Source organism: Rattus norvegicus, chromosome 1 (genome assembly GCF_036323735.1).
Source record: "Rattus norvegicus strain BN/NHsdMcwi chromosome 1, GRCr8, whole genome shotgun sequence".
Lineage (NCBI taxonomy): Eukaryota > Metazoa > Chordata > Mammalia > Rodentia > Muridae > Rattus > Rattus norvegicus.
This window is the reverse complement of record NC_086019.1, coordinates 50,427,968-50,451,113: the sequence shown is the minus strand read 5'-3', so window position 1 is coordinate 50,451,113 and position 23,146 is coordinate 50,427,968. Positions and strand designations below refer to the sequence as shown.

Genomic DNA, 23,146 nt, shown 5'->3' with positions numbered 1-23,146 from the left:
ACGCTGAGCCCTCTCTCTGGCCTCAGATCTGTCTTTAACTGTTGCGGCTGGCAGCCATATTTGAAGCAGGGTCCACAGTGTTTCTTTTAAGTCTGACCTCACCTGTCCAGGCTCAAAGCACTGAAGAAACACCAGAACAAAGGACACAGCTTTTAGATGGCATTGCAAAGGTGGGTGCTTCTGCTCCTTGTCTTGTGACAGAACCCGAGCGTGACACCCGGGGTATTGCCTTCTGAAGACAGAGTATATGACAGCCAGCATCGTATTACTTCCATGTCATTTGCCAACTCAGAACCTCTTCCCTTTCTCTCCAAGGAGACTGGAATCTACTTGGATGTGGCTGAAGTCCCTCAGTAAGATTCCTCTAGGGGCTCTGACTTCAGAGTGGCGAGGGCCTAAAACGTGGACAACCTTACTTCTGAGAATGGTCACTGCTTTCTCCATAGATGTGGCAAAGACAGCAAAAGAGGCTTCATCATGCACCGCTACAGTGCAGAGGTCTCCGCCGTCTGTCCTGAAGCTGTCTGGCACAGGAGCTCAGCTTCCAAGCCAACTGATCACAGATGCAAGCCCTAAGCCAAGAAGCCCGGCCCCTTTGAACCTTGGCTCCTTCACACAATCAGCATTTTTATGTATTTCTGGGAGGCTGAGATATGAGAAACTAAAAATCTAGAGATTGGAAAGGTCTTTGCCAATGGGGGCCTTGTGGAAATGTCAGGCTGAGAGAATGAATCAGCAAGCAGGGAAAACAAGCATGGTGGCTTCCATAACTGTGGAAGGATGGGAGCATGTGGCGCCAGATCTCTGACAGCTCCTCCTGGGGCTCATGCTCGTCTCTCCCCTGCATGTGTGCAGAACACCTGCACGGAGGAGCTGAGAGCAGATTCAGGGAGAATGAGTGTGGACAGAAGGCTTGGATTATTGCCTAGACCAGAGAGGGCTCCACGAGTAAAGACACGCTGTGCAAGCCTGAAGACCTGAGTTCAAGTCCTAGAACCCACCAAAGGTGGAAGGAGAGAACTGACTCCATAAGGTTCTGCCCTGACTTCCACTCATGTCCCCACACATGTGTGTGTGCACACACGCACACACGCACACACGCACACACGCACACACACAATAATAATAATACACTTTAATTTTTTAAAATATAAATGTCACGATGTTATGTGCATTCTAAGGAAACTCAGGAGCAGGAGCCCCCCTTCCACCTTCCTGTTCATTTAAACAGTCTTTCCTGAGCTCTAGACTCCCACTCTGAAACACATCTTCCGAGAAAAGGACAGGAGATTGGGGTGGGGGTAGGGAAAGAAAGGATAGAGGCAGAAAAAATTTTTTTAAAGAGAAACAACAGTAAACTAGGGATTGGAGGAGTATGCATCTAAGACCTGCTCCTGTTCCCAGGCAACCACAGAGAAATTGATCCCAGGCAGGACTTTGGTGCTTGGTATGTAGACACAAGGGTGCATTCTTCTCTCTCTCTCTCTCTCTCTCTCTCTCTCGTCGTGTGTGTGTGTGTGTGTGTGTGTGTGTGTGTGTGTGTGTGTGTACACACTTACCCGTGTGAGATGGCATTTCCATGGCAAGGAACGCCACAGGAGGGCACGGAAGGGCACATGTGGGGCAGAACAGCTGTCCGGTGTTTACCATATCACCCTCAAACCACAGCCACCTGGACAGAGAGGCAAGTGCCGGTCCCCCTTCTGAATTCCCAGGAGAACTGACTTAGTGTACTGTTTTTGAGTGGGGGGTATTATGTCCCCTCTGTGGCACTTGGCATGCCTGGTGGGTTAGAGTTCAGTTGACTGTGCTCCTACCTCTAGTGGCTGAATGCCTTTCAACATGTAAGACAGCCCCACACCAGAACTCTTCAGTCTTTAACTGCCCACAGTGCTGCGCCTCCCTATTCCGGAGGCCAGCTTGTGATCACCTTCTTATGGTCAGACACAGCAGTGTGTCAACAGCCAGTACCCTCCTTGCCCAATCACCCCACCAACCCTGGCTGGGAAATACCGCTAAGATACGCCAAAGCCCACTTAGTACGCACTCCGTCACACTGGGCTGGACGGGGCTTCACAAACTTTGGTGCTAAGGAATGCAAAGAGAAACCTGCCCACCTTGCCTCTGACCATGCCCGGTGGCTATGTCACACGGTTTCAATACAGGAATCAAATACTGTTCTAGCCCAGTTCCTCTCTTGCTCCTGAAGCAACCTTGAAAGCGTCCACAGCCACCATCCAATCTGTGAATCAGAACTCTGTTCCTTCCATACCTTCCCAGCCATGCGTCAAGACAACAAAGCTATGGTAGAAGTTTCAACCCGAAAGTTGGGAAACAGTAGCTGGTAACATTTCCCCCAGCAGAAAAGCAAATTTCCCCAAAAGGAGGCAGTGGGAGACAGAAGTTTTTGCCAACACACACTGACAGCAAATACGACTCAGCAAAAAAGCAATCGGCATAGAAATTGCTGCCGGGGTGACAGCTCTCAGAACAGAAAAGATCTTACTGCGCTTGTCAAGAGCATCTGAACAACTCCACACGCTGGAGCGTGGACTCACTGGTGTCCTTTGCTCAGGAAGGGTCAGAGGTGACAGCAAGGGGATGGCTCCTTTGAATCCTGTGGCATCCATACCCGGCTAGCCCGCCAGGTCCCCGGTCCCAGCATCTCCCAGGATGACTGCAGGCGAGTCTCAGAAGTCAGAGCTGCTCTCCCAGTGCTGAAATATTTGAGCTGCGCTAGGCAGATGGTCCCACGCTTATCAGCAGAAGCCGAGTTTCAAATGGCATCATCCGCTGACACACAAGTGAAAATCTGTACCCTGATCCACAGTGGGAATGGGCTGTGTACAGCACGAAGTGGCTCATCACCCAAGACAGGGGCTAGCCTGGTCTAAGGAGAGCAGTGCTCCCAAAACATGATGTCTTAGAGGGCAGAATACATAGGACCATTCCTATTTCTAGCAGAGCTGAGAAGTGAAGTAATCACGTGACCCGCATTGCACTCTTGAAGACTCAGTGTTCTTCACTGTAAAATGGATTCTTAACATTACCTTAAAGGGACGTGTATGTCTAAATCAGCACAGTGGGAGGCACATGGGTAATTCAGTATAATTCAGTATAAATTCCTTCTTACAAGTCCTTGGAGTATATCATGAACAACATCGTGCAGAAAATTGGGCTGAGGTAATAGAGAGGAAGGGAAGTCAAGGTAGAGGGGTCTGTGATAGAGGGGGTTTGTCTGTTCTGTGGCAATGCACAGGCAAATTCCTTCCCAGGAATTGTTAGGTAGAGGTTCTCACACAGGAACTCAGAAACACAGCATTAAACATCTTTCTCCCTGGCCTCTGCCCACTTTTCTCCAAGAACCCAAGATAAAACCAAGCAAGAGAATTCTAGAACACCTGGATCTCAAGTAACCACGCCCACAGTGGAGGACCACAGGTAGCCACGCCCACAGTGAAGAGCTACCCTGGCTCTACTTCTGTCCACGCCTCTTCTTTTCAGGGGGCTTCCTCCAGTTACAATGGTGAAGCAGCAATGACTCCGGATCCAGTCAGATCAAAGGGGAGGGAAGGCGATTCTAACCTATTAGAAAGCAGGTGTCCACTCAAACTCTTTCCAAAGCAAGTCTGAAGGGCAGGAGCGCAATTGCACTGCAGGAAGCCAGGGGCTCAGTTCTCCAGGGGCTGGGAATGAGGGGGTGGGGACCATATACCCCCAAAGACCTTCAGAGCACGGCTGGTCCCAGCAGCAGGCGCAGGCAAAGGGTAAGTCAACAGAATCAGTGAGCTCTGGCCAGATGTCAAAAACTCTTCCCCGTTACCTGATTTCCATGTCCTAAAAGAAGGGAAGGCCAGCCTCCTGGAGAAGCGTAAGTTTCAGGAGCAAAGTCAGAGAGAGAAAGGAAACCCCACTAAGGACACACTGCAAGGTAGAGAGGAAGGACACACCGTGGGGAGGGATTCACGAGAGGAGCCAGTAGGATCCAATGAGAGCCAAGAAAGGGGCTGGCCAAGAGGTTCCCGGGCATGGCATGGGGGAGGGGGGAGGAGGAAGGAAAGACGGAACAGAGGGATCTTCTCTGCTCTTCTATCCACACTTAGAGCTGAGACAGTTCAGATTTGATGAACAGTTGTCCTCCCAGGCAGGTAGTGGAATCCTGAACAGAGTGACCAACTAGAGAGAAGACTCCAACGTCATTGTTTAAGTCAACAGAACAGAGGAGCGCACCAATTTGCTCCCCCTAATCCCCCCCACCCTCGTCTCTATTCACAACTGAGATGCCTGGCCACCCTGACAGAGGACAAGTCACCCGGTTTGGAAGTTGATACCAGTCACCAGGTGAATGCAGAGCAGAGCTCCCAGGAGGCTAAGGGGTCAGTCCGTCTCCAGGGAAGGGGGCTGCTGTAAGGGATGGCTCTCCTCCCACAGAATGAGTGGGTGGGGGAAGATGCCAATTGTTTTGTGACTAATTGGCACCGCCAACAAAACAGGAACTATCACAGATGGGGCCGGAGTTTCATTTGTGGTAGATAATGATTTCTGCTTAGAGAAAATACAGCATCTTACTGTAAAAATAAAGCTGCCTGCATTTAAGCCACAAATAGGACGGCTATTTCTGTGCTGGTTTGTCGTTGCGAGGAATCATTCTCTTCAGAGGTGGGAAGATTTGAGGGGGAAGGAGGTACTGAAAGAGCAGGAACAGGGCCAACCAAGCCCGGGGAAGAGAAGTCTGTGGCCCCCAACTTTCCTTCCAGAGAAGTTCTAGACTGCACTCCTGAGAGATAAGTCATACCTTCCAGAGTTCCCTAAACACACCTGTTCCTCCTGTCAAATGACAGAAAGAGGGAAAAAAGCTTTGAGGTACTCAAGGGAGCAAGGGAGGAGAAAAGATAATACGAAAGTAACGTAAGGAAGGGTTTTTGGCTCACAGTTCAAGGGTCCAATCCGTCATGGTGAGGAAGTTAGACCAACAGGAGCATGGGGCTTCTGGTCACATTCTACCAGCAGTCAGGAGGCAGAGAGCAAGGAACGCCGTTGCTCGGCCAGTTTCCTCCTTTACATTCAGCCCAGAACCCTGACCCATGGTGTGAATGGCGCTGCCCAGGTACCGAATGGGGCTTCCAAACCCGCTCAACCTAAGAGACAATCCTTGACGGGCGTGCCAAGGGGCTTGACTCTCACACATAGTAACACAGGAAGCCAGGTGGTAGACCCATAGTAGGCGACTAGTGAGTGGTGGAGTCCGAGCGGTAGAACCCAGAAGTCGACCCCGCCCTGTGCGTTGGAATCCCCTCCCCTTCTATCTTAAGCCCCTTAGTCCCTGGGCAGGGGCCAGGGGTAAGGGGGCACGACTCTCGCTGACCTAGGGAAGCAGGTGCGCTTCAGTCCAATCCCCAAATGTGTCCTCACCTGGAACCAACTCTACCCAGTCCTAGATGTTGATTGTCGATCACAGGAAGAGAGCCTCGAGTGCTTCACCAAAGCCCAGGGTTCCCCTTCTGACTTTGAGAATCCAGAAAGCCGGAAGAACTGGTAACTAGAGAGACAGAAGGAAGACAGGTCAGACACACAGAACATGCTGACAGACAGCCCAGTGTACACTGTCCTGTTACACCGTTTGGAACGGAATTGACTTCAGGGATGCTAGAAATCTGATCTTCCAAACTTGACTAGAGAAAATTTGGCTAAGCGGTTCTGTATCTCGTAGTTCTGACAGACAGGCTCTCAGAGCAGAACCAGTCCCCCATCCTTCTGATTGACAAGCTCTTGGGGCAGGACATTCCCACCCTCTGCCCTTCTAGCCCTGCAATAGAGTCTTCAGATCTCAGTGACCAGATAAAAGCCAAAGATAAAACTCTGAGAATGAAACTCTCCCAGGCCCATTTGATCCCACCAGCCTGGGGCAATCTTTTTTCCTAACTCATACAGGGATTGGCTGGATCTGTCCCAGCCAAGGATTTTCATTTTCAGAGCACACTTCTTAGACATCGAGTCTGAAGGAGAACTGTCCCACCTCCCTCGTGTGCTTGGCCTTCCACTTAGACAGGCCCGCATGACCAAGTCTAGTGAGAACCAGCCCTTCTACAAGGTGGAAGACTGGATATGAAGAGAGAAAACGATTGGTTTAGGAAGATAGATGTAGCAAGGAGGCCACAGCCTGAACGTGGCCCAGCCCCTAGAGCTCCCTGACATCCTCTGTCTGAACGGAGGTTTTATCCCACCCAATAGAAGAACTTTTCCTGAGCAATGAGGACACCAAGAGACCCAGGATGGGTGGCAGTCCTAAGCAAAGATGGCATTTGTGCTAAGGGCCCTGAGAATGCCTCCGGGGCCACTCCCCTCCGACAGACTGCCTGTGACCAGTAAAGATGGCTATAGCCGACAGGCAACGCACCATTGGGTCCAAAATGAAAATGCCAGATCAAACATACACGAAATGAACGGAGGCCTTTCTGGGTTCCTTGGAATCACGGGTGCCGTGACTACAGGGCTAGGCAGTCTGAAGCAGGAGGAATGGTTAGATTGATTGACAAGACATCAGGAAGCATGGTCCATCCCATCCCAGTTAAAAGGGTCACAGTGATTTCAAACACCGAAGGATGTCTCTGAGGATGACCTTGAACCTTTTTTAAAGATTTATTTTTATGGGGCTGGGGATTTAGCTCAGTGGTAGAGCGCTTACCTAGGAAGCGCAAGGCCCTGGGTTCGGTCCCCAGCTCCGAAAAAAAGAACCAAAAAAAAAAGATTTATTTTTATTTTTCTTCGTTACGTGTATGTGTGTGAATGCAGGTGCACACAGAGGCCAGAGGAGTTGGATTACCTTGGACTGGAGTCATAGACCGTTATGAAATGCCCAGTGTGGCAATCAAACTCAGGTCCTCTAGAAGAGGAATAGGAGTCCTTAACCACTGAACCATCACTCCAGCCCCTTCCATAAACTTTTGATACTCCTGCCTCTTTTTCGGGAATGCTAGGATTACAGGCACACACCACCTCGCCCAGTTTTATGCAAACTCCATGTATGCTAAGCCAGTATTCCATCAGCTGAGCCACATCTCCAGCCCTTTGACAAGTCTCTCTCTCTCTCTCTCTCTCTCTCTCTCTCTCTCTCTCTCTCTCTCTCTCTTTCTCTCTCTCTCAAAGAAGAAGATTCATTTGGGGATGGTGAGATAGTTCAGTGGTTAGGAACTGCTTTTCCCAAGGACCTCATTTGATTTCCAATGCCCAGATGGCAGCTCACCAGCATCTATAAAACCAGTCTTAAGGATACAAGGCCTTCTTCTGGCCTCCACAGGTACTGCATAAATCTGGTACACAGAAACACATGCACTTAAGTGTTTGAACTTTATGTTTATGTGCATTGGCGCTTTGCCTGCATGTATGTCTGCGCACCACACATATGCCTGATATCTGCAGAGGTCAGAGAGGCTGTCAGATCCCCCGCAGCCAGAGTTACCGATGTGGCTGTAAGGACTGAATCCAGGTCCTCAGAAGAGTAGTCCATGGTCTTAGCAGCTGAAACATATCTCAGCCTCTGAGCCACTTTTCCAACCATAGATTTTACTGTCTCATGAGAGATACCTGACAGTGAGAATCTGGCTCATAAGGTACATGTTTGCTTTTATAAAGATTTTCCTGCCCAGCTTTGCCGATTGGTCCTGCATTCCCACCAGAGCTGCTAAAGTCTTTCTATCCCGCTCTTCACCAACATTTGGCTTGAGTTCTTTTGTTTGCAATCTTTTGCACCCATATTTTAGCCAGTATGAGACAGTATCTCACTAAGGGTTTAATTTATATTCCTCTGATGATTAATGTTTTGAGTACCCATTCAGGAGCTTACTAGCTACGTGTGTTTAACTTCTGTTGTAAAATGTTTATTCAAGGGCTGGAGAGGTGGCTCAGTGGTTAAGAGCACTGACTGCTCTTCCAGAGGTCCTGAGTTCAAATCCCAGCAACCACATGGTGGCTCACAACCGTCTGTAATGGGATTTGATGCCCTCTTCTGGTGTGTCTGAAGACAGCAACAGTATATTCATATACAGAAAACAAACAAACAAATAAATAAATCTTTTCTTAAAAAAAATCAGAATCTGAAAACAGTTAAGATGCCTATGAAAAATAAGCTGGATCAATCAACAGATTGAAATATATTCATACAATATGTAACCGCTCTGAAACAAAAATCACAGACTCACAGATACAGGCAGCAGCACAGATAGCCATCTAATATAGAACGTTCTATCATGTAGTGATGGAAATCTGATTATTATTCACTGGTCAGGTCAAACTGGCTAGGGAAGACAATGTCCCACAACTAGGTTGGGACACAGACTACATGGGTATGTGTACTTATCAAGCCACGCCAAAGGGAACAACGAAGAGATATGATTTTCACTGGGCATAGTAAGCTTTGCCTCTATACAAGTCTCTCCCGCCCCTGTCTCTCAAGATTTATTTATTATATATAAGTACATTGTAGCTGTCTTCAGACACATCAGAAGAGGGCATCAGATCCCATTACAGATGATTGTGAGCCACCATGTGGTTGCTGGGAATTGAACTCAGGAACTCTGGAAGAGCAGTCAGTGCTCTTAACCACTGAGCCATCTCTCCAGCCCTATACAAGTGTTTCTTAGTTAAAGAACTTTATAGCTGAGCCTGTCACTGAAAAGGTCACATGTTCCTCCTTGAATGTCTAAGAAGGTGACTTGCTCCTGAACAGCAGGAGGTAAGTCCACATTTGGGCTGGAGCCCGTGTGGAATGGCAAACTAAAAATACCTTCCTTACAAACTCCAAGAGGAATAAAATTCCAGGTTTATTTCTCTAATAACTTCAAGTCACATGTTAAAGTGACAGGCTGTTTCCCCACTCATTTCTGTTTTCCTCCACTCTCTGCCGGCCTACACACAAAACTTTGTCAAGTAGCTCGTGTTAGCTGATAGACATCTTTGGTGGGAAAGGATAGGTTAAGAAGTTAATTATACTCAAGAAGCCAAACAGGCAGGAATTTGAACCCAGCATAGGCTGCATAGCAAGGCCTCTTCCAAACAAAGCCAAACCAAACTAAATGAGAACCTTAATTGTAAACGTCGGCCTACAGCATCATAGCATCATGATGTCTTATTTTTATTTAATTGTATTTTATGTGTATATGGATATTTTGCCTACTTGTATGTCTGTGTAATGTGTACATACCTGGTGCCCTTGAAAGCCAGAAGAGGGCATCAGATCCCTCTGGAATTGGAGTTAGAAATGGTTGTGAACTTCCACATTTATGCTAGGAATCAAGTCTGGTCCTCTGCCAGAGCAACCGGCCGGGCCAGTGCTCTAAACAGCGGAGCCATCTCTCCAGCCTCCTTCTGATACTTTAACCCACGGGAAGCTCAGGCATTTTTCCAAAGTTAGCCCTGGATTTCACTGTTCCCTTAAATTTCCACCAGGGGGTATCTGGGCCAGCAAGGATCAACATGCTTAATCTATGAAAGTCTCCAGCCAACTGATAGGGGAAAAAAAAAATCACATTTAGACTACTGATAAAGTTATGTAAAACAAACGCCAAAGAAATGCAAATTTTAAAAACATGTTTGCTTGCCATTTTCTCGTACTGTGTTGGCAAACATTAAAAAATAAAGCGATAAATGCTGGAAAATCAGCAGATCTGTTGCTGTTATGGATACCAACTAATAAAACTTCCTCGTAAGCAAGAACTCCCTTCTCTGGGTCCTAACAAGGTGGCTGCCCACAGACACAGTGCTGAGCGGTCTGCAGGTGAGTTTTTGTCAACTTGACACAAGCTAGAGTCCTCCAGAACGTGGGAACCTCATAAGCAAATCCCTCCACTGGGGCTGGAGAGATGGCTCAGCAATTAAGAGCACTGGCTGCTCTTCCAGAGGATCCAAGTTCTATTCCCAGCACCCACATGGCAGCTCTCAATTGTCTGTACCTCCTGTTCCGGGGGACCTGACACCCTCATACAAACATATGTGCAGGCAAAACACCAATATACATAAAATATTTTTTAAAAGGAAAAAGTTCTCCAGCAGATTGGCCTATAGGCACGTCTGTGGGGCACTGTTTTTATTAATGATTGATACAGAGGGCACGAGCCATGATAGGCAAGCCACCCCTGGGCAGGTGGTACCAGGTTATATAACAGAGCAAGCTAAGAATGCCCCAGGGAACAAGCCAGTAAGCAGTATGTCTCTCTGATTCTGCTTTACCTCCTGCCTTCAGGTTCCTGCCTTGAGTTGTCCAGGCTCCCCTCGAAGATGACCGGGACATGTAAGCCGAACGGAACCTTCCCTCTGCTGCTTTTGGTCAGTGTTTTTTTTTTTCTTTTCTTTTCTTTTTTTCGGAGCTGGGGACCGAACCCAGGGCCTTGTGCTTGCTAGGCAAGCGCTCTACCACTGAGCTAAATCCCCAACCCCCTTGGTCAGTGTTTTTATCACAGCAGGAGAAAGCAAGCGAGGACAGGTGGGCTGTGACATTTTAATCAACATTTCTTTCCTTGTCCTCTGAAGATGCCTTACTGGACATGTGCACTTTGCCCTCTTTGTCACTTGCCTAGATTATGATCATGTGTCTAAACATCAAGAAAAAAAATGTCCAGTTGTGAGAAAGAATATTTTTGGAGTTATTGCCTTGGGACACAGAGTCTATCCACGCCAGTGGCTGTTCTAAATATTTCCCTGGAGTCAGTCCTGCATACTTGGCCGGCATTGTTTTGGCCCTTCATAGAAATATAACTTCTAAATTTTCCCTTGCAGATATTCATCAGCCGTACAAAGAGAAAAGGCATAAACTGCTGAAAACTCTGTTCCTTGGGTCATGGGCACTACTTCCCACAGTGCCCATCGGTCTTGCCTGGAGACTCTGGGCCTTTGGAGCGGTGCCCTGCTTTGCTGCACGGATACAGTGCTTGTTACAAACTAGGTAGTAGGCCTGGGCTGGTGCTCTCCCCCTTGTTGTGAGGAAATCCCTGAGAAAGACAACTTAAGGAAGGAAGGGTTTGCTTTAGCAGCTGGAGTGAGAGGCCGCTGGCCACAGGACACTTACATAGCACCCGCAATCAGGAAGCAAAGAGAGATGAATGTGCGTGCTCGCCTCCCCTTTCCTTTCCACTCAGCCTAAAACCCCCAGCCCACAGAATACATCGTCTACCTTAGAGGAAGTCTTCCTACCTCTACCCAATTTAGAAAGCCCCTTACACATATGGCAGAGGTATGTCTCCATGGTGATTCTAGACTCCCTCGAGTTGACAGTATTAACCAGCACAGGAGTTAATTGCCAGGGATCCTGAGAACACACACAATTTGGTTTGCTTTAGAAATACACCATTTGGTTGCCTGAAATAATTTAGTCAGAGGCCAACCCTGGGTACCATTAAAGTTGTTTTCATTTTTCTTTCCTGCTCATGACTGTTTTGTGGGAAATAGTGGGGTTTTTTTTTCACTTTAATATCTTCAAGAATGCTGGGAAGAAGTCGCCTCCAAATGAGAGCAGCTTGCTTAGTGTCTTACACAAAGAAATGAAGCTCAAGAACACTGCCTGAATCTCCCAGGAGGGTTCTCCAAAGCCTGTGATAGCAGTGTTAAATCCCACATGTCTGCTTGCTATGCATCTGGTTTTCATATAAAAATTAACACCTTGAAGCAGCAATTTTGTCTCATTAATTTAGAATGAGCGAAACCCCCAAATTAGTTGAATGTTAAATTGTGTTTAGAATTCACATTGCAATTTTTTAAATATTAGTTGTTGCATATGTGTATGTAGGTATGTGTGTACATGTGTGTGTGTGAGCATGTGTGTGTGTGCAGGTGATCAGGTGTGTGTGTGTGTGTGCAGGTGATCGGGTGTGTGTGTGTGCATGTGAGAAGGTGTGGTGTGTGTGTGTGTGTGCAAGTGATCGGGTGTGTGTGTGCATGTGAGAAGGTGTGGTGTGTGTGTGTGCATGTGAGAAGGTGTGGTGTGTATGTGCATGTGAGAAGGTGTGGTGTGTGTGTGTGCAAGTGATCGGGTGTGTGTGTGTGTGTGCAGGTGATCGTGTGTGTGTGTGTGTGTGCATGTGAGCAGGTGTGGTGTGTGTGTATGTGTGTGCATGTGAGTAGGTGTGTGTGTGTATGTGTGTGTGTGTGTGTGTGTGTGTGTGTGTGAGCAGGGGTGTGTACAGGTATGCTTAACTATCCATGCCATGTGGACTCCAGAGATCAACTTTCGGTGTCTTTATTACTCTCCACCTACTTTATTTTTTTTAATTAATTCTTTCATACAAAGCATTTGTTCACACTCACCCGACCCCTCCCCTTACTTACTTCCAGATCCACTATTCTGCTTTAATCCTCCTTTAATTATTTCCCCATTCCATAACCCACCAACTTCAATTCATGCTGTCCATATACTCCTGGGTGTGGTGGGGCCATCCATGAAAGCGACTCCACCTTAGTTTATGAGACAATGACTTTGGGTCATGTATTTCAACCAGACTGGCTGGTCTTTGAGCCCCTGGGCTCCTCCTGTTTCCATGTCCTAGAACCCAGAGATGGAATTATAAATGTAGCCTCCACCTGGTTATTATGTGGGTGTGAGCAAGTTACTCTGGAGCTATTTACCTCCCCAGGCTCAGACTGTTTTCTTGAGTGTTAATTTAATTTCCCTGGTCTAGACCATAAGTCATTTGGGAAAGAGACTGCATTGATTGTCCCTGTAAGGACACAGTATGGCAGCCAGCTAATGGCCTGACAAGTGTCTACTCTCTTGTTGTGATGAGTGACCCAGAGTCCTCTGGTTAATAGTGATCACTCCCTGTTGATAACTTAAAAGAATTTGGAAGGTTCAGCCTTGTAAACGGTAAAGCCACAGCATCCTTATCATCCCTAGTTCAATTCGTCAACTTCCTTATGTAAAAGCAGAATGCCTTACCATACCAATGTGCACTCACTAAACAATTTTGGTGGCAGATTGCAAAGGTGAAAATGCAAACGGCTTTGCTTTGTTGGTCTAAGACTAATCAGTACAACACCTAAATTTCACACACTTTGTGGGATTCACCGTGGCCAAGTCAATGTTCCAATTCTGGGCCCTCATCTACAGCCAGAAGGTCAGAGCTTAACGTCACTGTAGCTCCTGAGCACCCAACCAGTTAACTTATGCTTAGTTTCCAAATTGGAGAAGACAAAACAAAAATATGTGTCCTGCCAGGACAGTGTAAGTGAAACAAAATAAATACATAAAATTGACCTCCTTAACTTTGTTCTGACTTCAGCCACCATTTAGGGAAGAAGAGTGCTGCTAGTGGTGATGCCTTTGGCTTGACCACACAGTGTGTGGTCTCCGTGGCTCTTCCCTGTTTGCTCCCACCAGGGTGACTAGAGAAAGGACACAGGCAACCCTTCCTGATGAGAACATGCTGGAGAAGGGGTTTGTGCTCATGGCCAATAGGAGATACGGAAGCTTCAGGACTTCCCATTAATACCTTTTAGCAGTAGGCTACCCCTACACATTAGCCCAGGTTAGGCTCCTGTTAGGGGTGCAATCCTCAGTGTTGTCTGGACCCTGAGACAAGCAGGTGCAGAAGTGGAAGGGGTTTGGGGGGCTGGAGTCCTAAGTGCTGGGGGGGAAGGACTAGATGGCAGAGAAGAAGTTTTCCACAAAGGACAAAAGTCTCATGATTTCTGGGAAATGTACTTGGCTTCTCATGAGCCTCCCAAGTCCAAGATCACAGTCAGAAAACAAAAAAACCATTGGTGCAAACGAAACCCAGCCCAATCCAGGATCTTGCCAAGATTCATGGGCTCTTACATGTGCATCTCCTAAATGGTTCTGAATCACAGGAATTGCAGAGGGAGTAGCTTGAAGTGACAGTTCTAGAAGAGGAACATTTTACCTAGGAAGCTGACCAACCCCACGGACCCACGTGGCTCCCTTGACACAGTCTCCCCGAGAAATCCCTCTGTCACTCCCACTGCTTCCCTGGAAAGGCTTACACTCCCAGGGGACTTCCATGCTGGAGACCAGACTTGAGGGTTTCTCTTTAGTTAATAGGGTCAGTAGGATTGGACCACCTGCCGTTACCAGAGGGCAGGTAGCCAAGCCCACACTATGGAAACAGCTTCATTTATTCTCTTCCTACCCTAACCTTCTCGGAGGGACAAGTAACACCTCCATCTCTAAACCTGCATCCTGTTCATTCAGCAAAACTCGGCGAGCAGGTGCATGGAGATTCCCAGTCAGGTGTGTGGAAACAGATGGAGAAGAAAATGCAGAGCAGTAAGCCCAAATGTGACAGTGACATCAGCCGGCCAGGGTCCCCACTCAGCTCTCACCACTATCAACTTGAAGCAAGTCACTTAACTTCCAGAAGCCTCACCTTCATCCGTGAGATAGAGACGATGACACCCCTACATCATAGGGTTCCCCCAGCAAATGCTCAAGTGTTTCAGCTGTTGCCCCAGCAGCTGAATAGGGCCTGCCAGTAACGCACAGATCTTGAATTAAGAGTTCCATTTAAGGGTTGGGGATTTAGCTCAGCGGTAGAGCGCTTGCCTAGCAGGCACAAGGCCCTGGGTTCGATCCCCAGCTCCGAAAAAAAAAAAAAAGAGTTCCATTTAAGTCTCCAATAAGTCCGTTTATGGTTTTTATTCTTTGAACTGTAGCAAGGAGGGCTTGATAAAGTCGGCCTAATGGGTGGAGTACGGAGCAAACAGAATGCCACGCACTGAGGGGGGGGGTGTTCCCGTGAGCAGGCATTCTGAAAAACTGCTGTGCCCGTTGGCTGGGGCTCCCATAACCCACAAGCTGGATAGTCTAAAACAGCAGAACGAACCTCTCACAAAGATGTCAGAAGCCAAGAGTGCAAATCCAGATGCCAGCATGGCCAGGCTCCATCTGAGGTTGGGTACAAGCCCTCCTTGACTCTGTTTTCAGAGAAAGGTTGATGGGTATCAAGCCATGGCATCCTTTGCTTAAAGCTACAGCATTCCTCTGCCTCTGTTGTCCCATGGCCTTGCCCTTACAATTCCATATTGGTATCAGGATGCCAATCAGCCTAGATTAAATCAATGTGAGTTCACTCTATTCCAGTATGGCCGACTGCCATGATCTGATTTCCAAATGAGCCCGCAGACTTTAATGTCATTTTAGGGGTTGGGGAACACACAGAAATTCAAACTACAGTACCCAGGTTACAGAGCTGAATTGTAACTTTCATGCCGCGCGCTTTGGGCATTGAGATCTGTCTTCTCACGCAGCTCAGAAAACTGAAAACTTCAACACCTCAATGACCATTCCTCAGGTCCACTAAGCACAGTCACGTGACTGTGCAGCCATCGCTGGCATCTATCTCCCATACCTTCTCATCTTCCAAACGCAAGCTCTGTTCATTGTGACACTATGTTCTCCGTGCTCCAGTCCCTCCTCCCAGACATCACCCTTTTTTCTCTTGCTAAGGAAGTACACTCTCCCACACAGGCTCGGGGACTGGGGCTTGGTTGCCAGCTTTGGGATCATGCAGGTTCTGACTTCATCAACAGATTACTCCTCCATGGATGGAGTCACAGTTTGAGGGCGTCACTGGAAAGGATGGAAGCGTGAGAAGGTGGGCTTGGCTGAATGAGGTAGGGTACTAGCAGTGTATCCCTCCTCCTCCTCCTCCTCCTCTTCCTGCTCCTCCTCTTCTTCCTCCTCCTCCTTCTCCTCCTCCTTCTTATTCTTCTTCCTCTCTCTCTCTCTCTCTCTCCCTCTCTCTCTCTCTCTCTCTGCTTCTTATCTGTCATAAGGTCCCATCATGCATTTCTGCCTTATCATGGCCCCAAAGCAACAAAGCAAAAGACTACAGGCTGACTGAAACCCTGACACCAAGCCCAAGTTGATAAGTCCCTCCTTTCTATTGTTCATTCTGTTACCATAACTTATAGGCAATGCTTTTCCTTTTGAAACCGGCTTATTCCACTTACCACAATGTCTTCCAGTTCCAGGTATGTTGTAGCCTGGGTCCGAATCTCTCCTCTTTTCAATTGCATGGAAAAAAAAAAAAAACCAAACAAACACTTTCTATTGGTTGATTCCTCTGGGACTAGACCCTGAATTGTTAGAGGATATCTTTTTAAAATATGTCTTTACTTTTAGGTGACATATAACAGGATACCACTCCTGGTACCAACTTCTGTCTTAGTTAGGGTTTGCATTGCTGTGAAAACTATATCCAAGGCAAAAGACAACATTTAACTGGGGCTGGTTTACAGGTTCAGAGATTCAGTCCCTTATCGTCAAGGCGGGAACATGGTGGCATCCAGGCAGGCATGGTGCAGGAGGAGCTGAGAGTTCTACATCTTCATCTGAAGGCTGCTAGGAGAAGACTGGCTTTAGGGCAGCTAGGATGAGGGTCTTAAAGCCCACAGTGACACACCTACTCCAAGAAGGCCACGTCTCCTAATAGTGCCACTCCCTGGACCAAGCATATATAAACATCACACACATATAGGGTACAGTGACGTTTTAACAACATGTACAATGTGTAACTAGTCTGTCCATCATTTTGGACTTATCTTCATGCTGAAAACAAGAATCCTCTCTCTTTGCTGTTTGAGAATATTTAATTGATTGCTGTCATGGTTGATATTATTGATGGATATAGAGTCACTAAAGAGACAATGCCTCTGAGCATGCTGGGATTTTTTTTTTTTTTTTTGGTTACTTGAGGGATACCCACCCTAAATGTAGGTAGTCCCTATTCCATATGCTGGGGTCTGGGCTACATCGAAACAGAAATGAGAGCTAAGCCCCGGCGTTCACCTTTCTCTGATTTCTGACAGCCAGTACTTCATGCCCAGCCACCTCACTGTCCTGCAACACATGCCCTCCCACCATGATGCACTGCATCCCCTGAACTATAAGCCAAGAATAACCGTTTCTTCTGCAAGTTGCTTTTGTCAGAACAAGAAGATCATGCTAGTTAAGAGGTCATCTTTTCTCAGAATACATTACACATTATAGAATTGGAGGAGACGTGCTTGCCGATCAAGCCCTGAATCTCTCTCTTCTCTCATGATTCTCAGGAGCCTATGCAATCAATACCCTGCTAGACACCCCGAGAGAAACCCAGAAGGCACTCTGCGTGTAATTGTGATCCTGAACTTTACAAGCACCCAGGGATCCGCAGGCAACTCAGATGACCACCAGCTTCTGGAGAAGCACTTATTAAAGGAACGTTCACTGGCGCACCAATCTCCAGGAGGCAAAAAATAACCCAGGCTGTTAAAGTTAGGTCGCCAACAACTGTGTGAGCTGAAAGCATGGAGCAGATTTAGCTCCACGAAGACGTGGCTGCTGCCTCCGTGAAGCAAAGTGAGTCACCAGCCCTGCCGCCCCTGGTCCCCTGCATCGTGGGCAGGCCTCGGTCTTGCTATTGACAGCCCCGTGCTAAAGGTGCTTTCTGTCTCCCTTCACCTTATGAGCAGAGTACTTGAGGCAAAATGAAGAATGCCTGGACAGCTGTGCCAAGGGCACACGCCCATGGCTAGCATGTGGGTAGAGGATCAGGAAGGAACCCACACAGTGGGGAACACCCTTCCCCCCAATCCCCCGCCACTCCAGACACAGAAAGGAACTCAGACACAAAGTGACCAAAAGGAGAGAACCACCTCAGCTTTTGATAATTTCTCTAGCTCAGTCTGTAATGGTGAGCAATAATTATCCTAAACTACTCATACTGGGGTTTTCGGGGGGAGGGTTCCCTACCTGGAACCTCCTCCGGATAGGCCCTCAGTAGTTTCTCCATTTTGTTCCACTCCCAAAATCTAGATGCCTTATGTCCTCAACACACACACACACACACACACACACACACACACACACACACACACACACACGTAAGGCTGAGGGGGCTTGAAAGTTATCAGTGTCTCTTTCCACCTGTCAGAATGTCTGTTTCACACGCACGCACGCACGCACACACACACACACACACACACAAACACATTCATACACACACATTCATGCACACACATACACACACACATTCATGCACACACATATATGTATACATACACACATATACACATGTGTGTATGTATATATATATATAGTGTGTGTGTCTGTGTGTGTGTGTGTCTGTGTATGTGCATGTGTGGGTGCATGTGTGCTTATGTGTGCCTGTGTGTGTGTGTATGTGTAAGAGTGTGTGTGTATGTGTGTATGAATATGTGTATCACAGTGTGTGCATGTGTGTGTGTGCATATGTGTGTGTGTGTGTGTGTGTGTGTGTGTGTGTGTAACAGCCATCCTGACGGGTGAAAAGAGACACTGTCTGATAACTTTCAAGCCCCCTCACCTGAGTCTGTGCTCCTGAGGAGTGTGTGGAAAACCCTCAAGGAGGGAGGCTGGATAGCTGAGGAGCTGCATTAGAAGGTTGGGAGCTTCACTGAGGAGGGAGGGTGGCTGGAGGTAGAGGATTTAAGCAGGTGCATCTGTGTAACAGTCTAAAGAGATGCGGCTTGGAAAGCTGGCCGAAGTTCACATAACGCTTCTAAAAGCTTCTGTCTATAACTCCAAGATCTGGAGTTGGAGACACTTTCCTCACATCCGCATTGGCTGCTCTGAGGTTTCACGGTGTGATCAACAGGCACATGTGAGCTAATGTGTCTGTAAGTCTTCTGACCACACTAACAAACTGGGAGAGGAGCCCTGGCTTCTGGGTCGTCCAGAAGACTCACTCTGGTGACTGCAGGCTTGAGGGACAGACTCTTCAGGTTAGAGTACACCAACTCCAGGGGGACCATGTCAGAACTGAATAATAATTATGATTATATGCAATTATATGGCATCAGGATAGTGTCTGCACAGAACAAACAAATGGGTTAGTGGGGGACCACACACACAGACACACACAGACACACAGACACACAGACACACAGACACACACACACACACACACACACACACACACACACACACACACATCAGCCATGAGAACTAACTAGTTAGTTTTCCTTCTCCAGGACTCCTCTCCCATCAGCCCCAAACCTCCAGGCCCGTCTTAAAATAAACACCCTGTGCTTAGTCCGCCGTGAGAGACCACTGATATTTTGACAGACCAGCCTTGGAAGTTCCCAGAACACTTCTTCCACTAGCAGCACAGTCAACTTTGAGATTCTGCATTAAACGCAGACTGGGCGGTGAGGTCTGTCCGACCATGCTTCTCAGATAACACAGCCCCAGCCTCGGGCAACAAGAGCCTCTGAGAACAGAGCTACTTCAAAACCACCTCAAAAAATAGAATCCCTGCCTGGCCCTTGGGAAAATGCACAGGACTCTGCCAGAGGCAGTGAGAAGCCCCTGTGGGTTCCTTATTTGCTGGTGCCATCAAGTGGTAGGGGTTTGTTTTGTTTTCTTTTGTTTGTTTGTTTTTGTTTTGTTTTTTTAATAAATGTCGCTTGGCAGGTTGTGTGACAATCCATGGTCAGATAAATTTATGTTAGGAAACAATTTGGGGACTGGGGACACGACTCGCCAAGCATGAAGGAGGACCTGAGTTTGGATCCTAAGCACGCAAGTTAACAGTCTATAATCCTCACACTGGGGAAGTAGCAGAGAGAGAGAGAGAGAGAGAGAGAGAGAGAGAGAGAGAGAGAGAGAGAGAGAGAATGGATGAGGGTGGGGCGGGGGGCTAGACAGGAAATGGAGAGGATGGCATAGAAAAGTGAAATGTTTATCCACCCAAACTAGAAGGCATCAGTAACATTTCACACTCTGGGGCGAGAGCAGAGGAATACACTTGCTACTGTTAAACTAGGGGTAAGTGGGGCGGGGTGACGTACAGAGCTGTTCCTTAAGGAGTAGCACTGGGACTAGAGATTGGCTCAGCTGATGTAGTGCTTGGTTAGCAGTCGTGAGATCCTGGGTTCCATCTCTACCACAGCATCAAACCAAGTGCGACCACGCACACCTGCAATCCCAGCACTCGGGAGGAAGAGGCAGGGAGATCAGAAGTTCAAGGCCATCCTCATCTACACAGTGTGTTCAAGGCCACCCAGGACTACATGAGACCCCATCTCAAAAACACAAAACAGTAATACAGGTAGTGGAACTTACCCACTACCTATAATCCTAACACTCTGGACTGAGACAGAAAATTTTCTGTGAGTTCAAGGACATTTTTGGACCATACAGTGAGCTCCAGGCCAACTTGAGCTACAGAATAAGACCCTGTTGTTACAGGGTACTCACCAGAGAAGACTGCTCATTTAAGCCAATAGAAAGTCTTTAAGAAAATAATGTATTTATTTTTTATGCACATTGATATGTTTTTGCCTGCACGTGTGTCTGTGTGAGACTATCAGATCTTGGAGTTATAGACAGTTTTGAGCTGCCATGTGGGTGCTGGGAATTGAACCAGGGTCCTCTGGAAGAGCAGTCAGTGTTCTTAACTGCTGAGCCATCTCTCCAGTCCCTAGAAAGTCTTTATTGGCCAGCTGGCAACTACACTCAGTATTGGGGACCCTGGTGTAGTATTGTGCCTTTCTCGGGGTGAACTTTTAAGAACAAACCCATGGGACTGTAGAAATGGCTCAGTGGCTAAGAGCACTGGATGCTCTTCCAGAGGTCCTGAGTTCAATTCCCAGCACCACATGGTGGCTCACAACCATCTGTAATGGGATCTGATGCTCTCTTCTGGCATGCACCATATATACACACAGAATATTCATACATATGTAAATAAAAATTTTATAAAGAAATATTCTAGGTTGGCAAACTTCAGTTAACAAGAACAGTTATCCAGAAACAGAACTACAGACCCAAAAGTTAAGGTTAGTACATTTAGAGACCTTCCAGAACTCCAGACTTTGTTGGTTTTGAATGGTGGCGCTGTCTACGTGCTGAGCTTTACAGCCCAAATGGCACTGCCACCATGGAGTCCGTTGTACTAAGGAATGGAAGTCTAGGAAGGGCTGTCACACCTGTGAAATAGTATCAAGAGTAATAATAACAGAAGAACGGGAGGATAAGGGCTAGGGTATGGCCGGAACATGAGATTTTTAGGTCGTTACCTCTTGGCTATGGCATGTGTCTTGAGGCTCACACACTGAAAGCTCCTTCTCCAGCTGGTGGAGCTGCTAGGAAGTGCTTGAAACCTTAGGAGAGAGGCTCAGAGGGAAAAGGGCCCTGGGAGTGGCCTGGGGAGCTTCAGTGAAAGCTTACCACAGCCCACTTTCTTCCTGTCTGCTGACCAACACCAGTACTTTCTATGGGGTCTGTGACTGGATCCCTGCCCTACCTGCTTCTGGGGGCTGTGAAAATAAGTGGCTTCTTTTATGACAGTCATTTCCATGTCGGAGTGTCTTGCATAGCTGACAGAAACTAATCCTGGGAGCTGGGCATAGTGGCAAGTTCTTTTCAGTGCTGGGGAGGCTGAGGCAGGAGGATCACAATTTCAAGAAAACAACTTTTAAAAAGTAGAATCTGGGTGTGGTGACACATGTATGTAGCCTTAATGCCCAAGAGGTGGAGGCAGGAGGATTAGGAATTCAAGGTGAACTAGTCTATAGGAGACCTTGTCTGAGTAAACCAACAAATTAGCACTGAAACGGTGTCCCATCAGCTCGGCCACATCTTACTGATTAGAATTGAGTCAGTTTCCAGTACACACACACACACACACACACACACACACACACACACACGCATGCACACACACGCGCGCACACACACACACACATGCACACACTCAAGGAAGAGGGATTACAGCCAGGTGGTGGTAGCAGTTGTGTTTTATAAAAAGAGCCAGGATGTCTCTTAGAGAGTGCAGTATGGTGAGGTGGGAGGGGTGCCTCAGTGAGCCCATGCTGAGACATCCCTTCCCCCTGAGGTATCAACCATATAGTATATCTATATTATATATAGATATAGTATATCTATACTATACCTATACTACATAGGTATAGTATAGAGTTTATTTAGGGGGTATGGGAAGGGGAGATGAGAAGGGAGGGGAAAGAGCGAGAGCGAGAGTGAAAGGGAAAGAGAGGAGAGGTGAGAGGGGAAAGAGAAGACAGAGGGGAGAGAGGAGAGAGAAGAGAGAGAAGAGATACCGACCAGGAACATGTGGTAGAGAGAGATGCGGGAGGGAGAAGGGGATAGCGGGAGAAAGGGGTCAAGGAGAGAAGAGAATCAGTGAGGGGGGGCAGAGAGAGAAAGGAGGTCTACCTGGCTGTTGCCAGGTAACTGTTGGGCGGAGCCTAGAAGGAATGCTAACAGTAGTGGAGGCTTAATCCCAGCACTCAGAAGGCAGAGTCAGAAGGATCTCTATGAGTTCAAGGACAGCCTGGTCTACACAAAGAAACTCTGTCTCAAAAATGAGAGAGAGAGAGAGAGAGAGAGAGAGAGAGAGAGAGAGAGAGAGAGAGAGAGAGAGAGAGAGAGAGAGATTACAAAGCCTGTGACTCATGTGGAGGGGGAGCCTTCCACAAATACCATTGACATTTTTAAAAAATCCTCAAGTAGGGCAGACAAGATGACTCAGTGAGTAACGGCACTTGCCACCAAGCACGACAACCCGGGTGTGATCCCTGAGACCCACATGGTGGAAGAGAACAACTCGCAAACCTTGTCCTTTGACCTCCACGTGGATACCCTGACGCATGCGTGTTTACACACAGCCTGCTGGAGGTTATCTTTCCTCAATGCCTTTTTTCGTCTACCTTCTTGGTATCTCATGAAAACGGGACAACACTACAGCCCCAAGAAAGGACACACGGGCTGGGACAGGGCTAGTAGCTTGATGCTCTATTCCCTAGCGAACATCCCTTGGGACCATTTTTCGTTCTAGGGTCAGCCTCCCGGCAGTTGTCCTGATAATCCCATCTTCCAGCCATCACCTGTAGCAAAGAGGTGGGGAGGGTAATTATCTGAGCGAGAATCAGCCAATAAACCCCAAAGTGTTTGTCCCCGCCAGAGGGCTGTCCCACCCGGAGGGCCAAGAGTTGGTACCTGTGGGCTGGTCTTCCCAGTATGCAGGCAGCCTTCCTCCTCCCCAGCCCTGTGCAAAAAACGGCTGCACTGGCTGGAAAGAGAGTCCACTCCGAGAGGATCCCAAGGGCTACTCTAGGGGCTGTGTGGAGAGTAGAGATGCAGGAGGCAGGAGTGAAGACA

At 47.7% G+C, this 23,146-nt stretch overlaps 1 protein-coding gene across 9 annotated transcripts in view; it reads right to left on the bottom strand.

Annotated features, from left to right (window-relative positions):
* Positions 1–23,050, bottom strand: part of Mas1 (MAS1 proto-oncogene, G protein-coupled receptor) — a 31,474-nt gene extending 8,424 nt beyond the window's left edge. For 2 of the 9 annotated variants that reach the window (XM_006227860.5, XM_039101408.2), the window contains exon 1: positions 2,507–4,152. The gene's annotated coding sequence lies outside the window, so the exon portion shown is untranslated. Of the gene's footprint in view, positions 1–2,506; positions 4,153–5,412; positions 5,756–15,954; positions 16,007–22,984 lie in introns of those variants that run through there. The other 7 variants (XM_063281318.1, XM_039101416.2, XM_063281329.1 and 4 more) reach the window with 6 other exon arrangements.
* Positions 23,051–23,146: the final 96 nt, after the last annotated feature.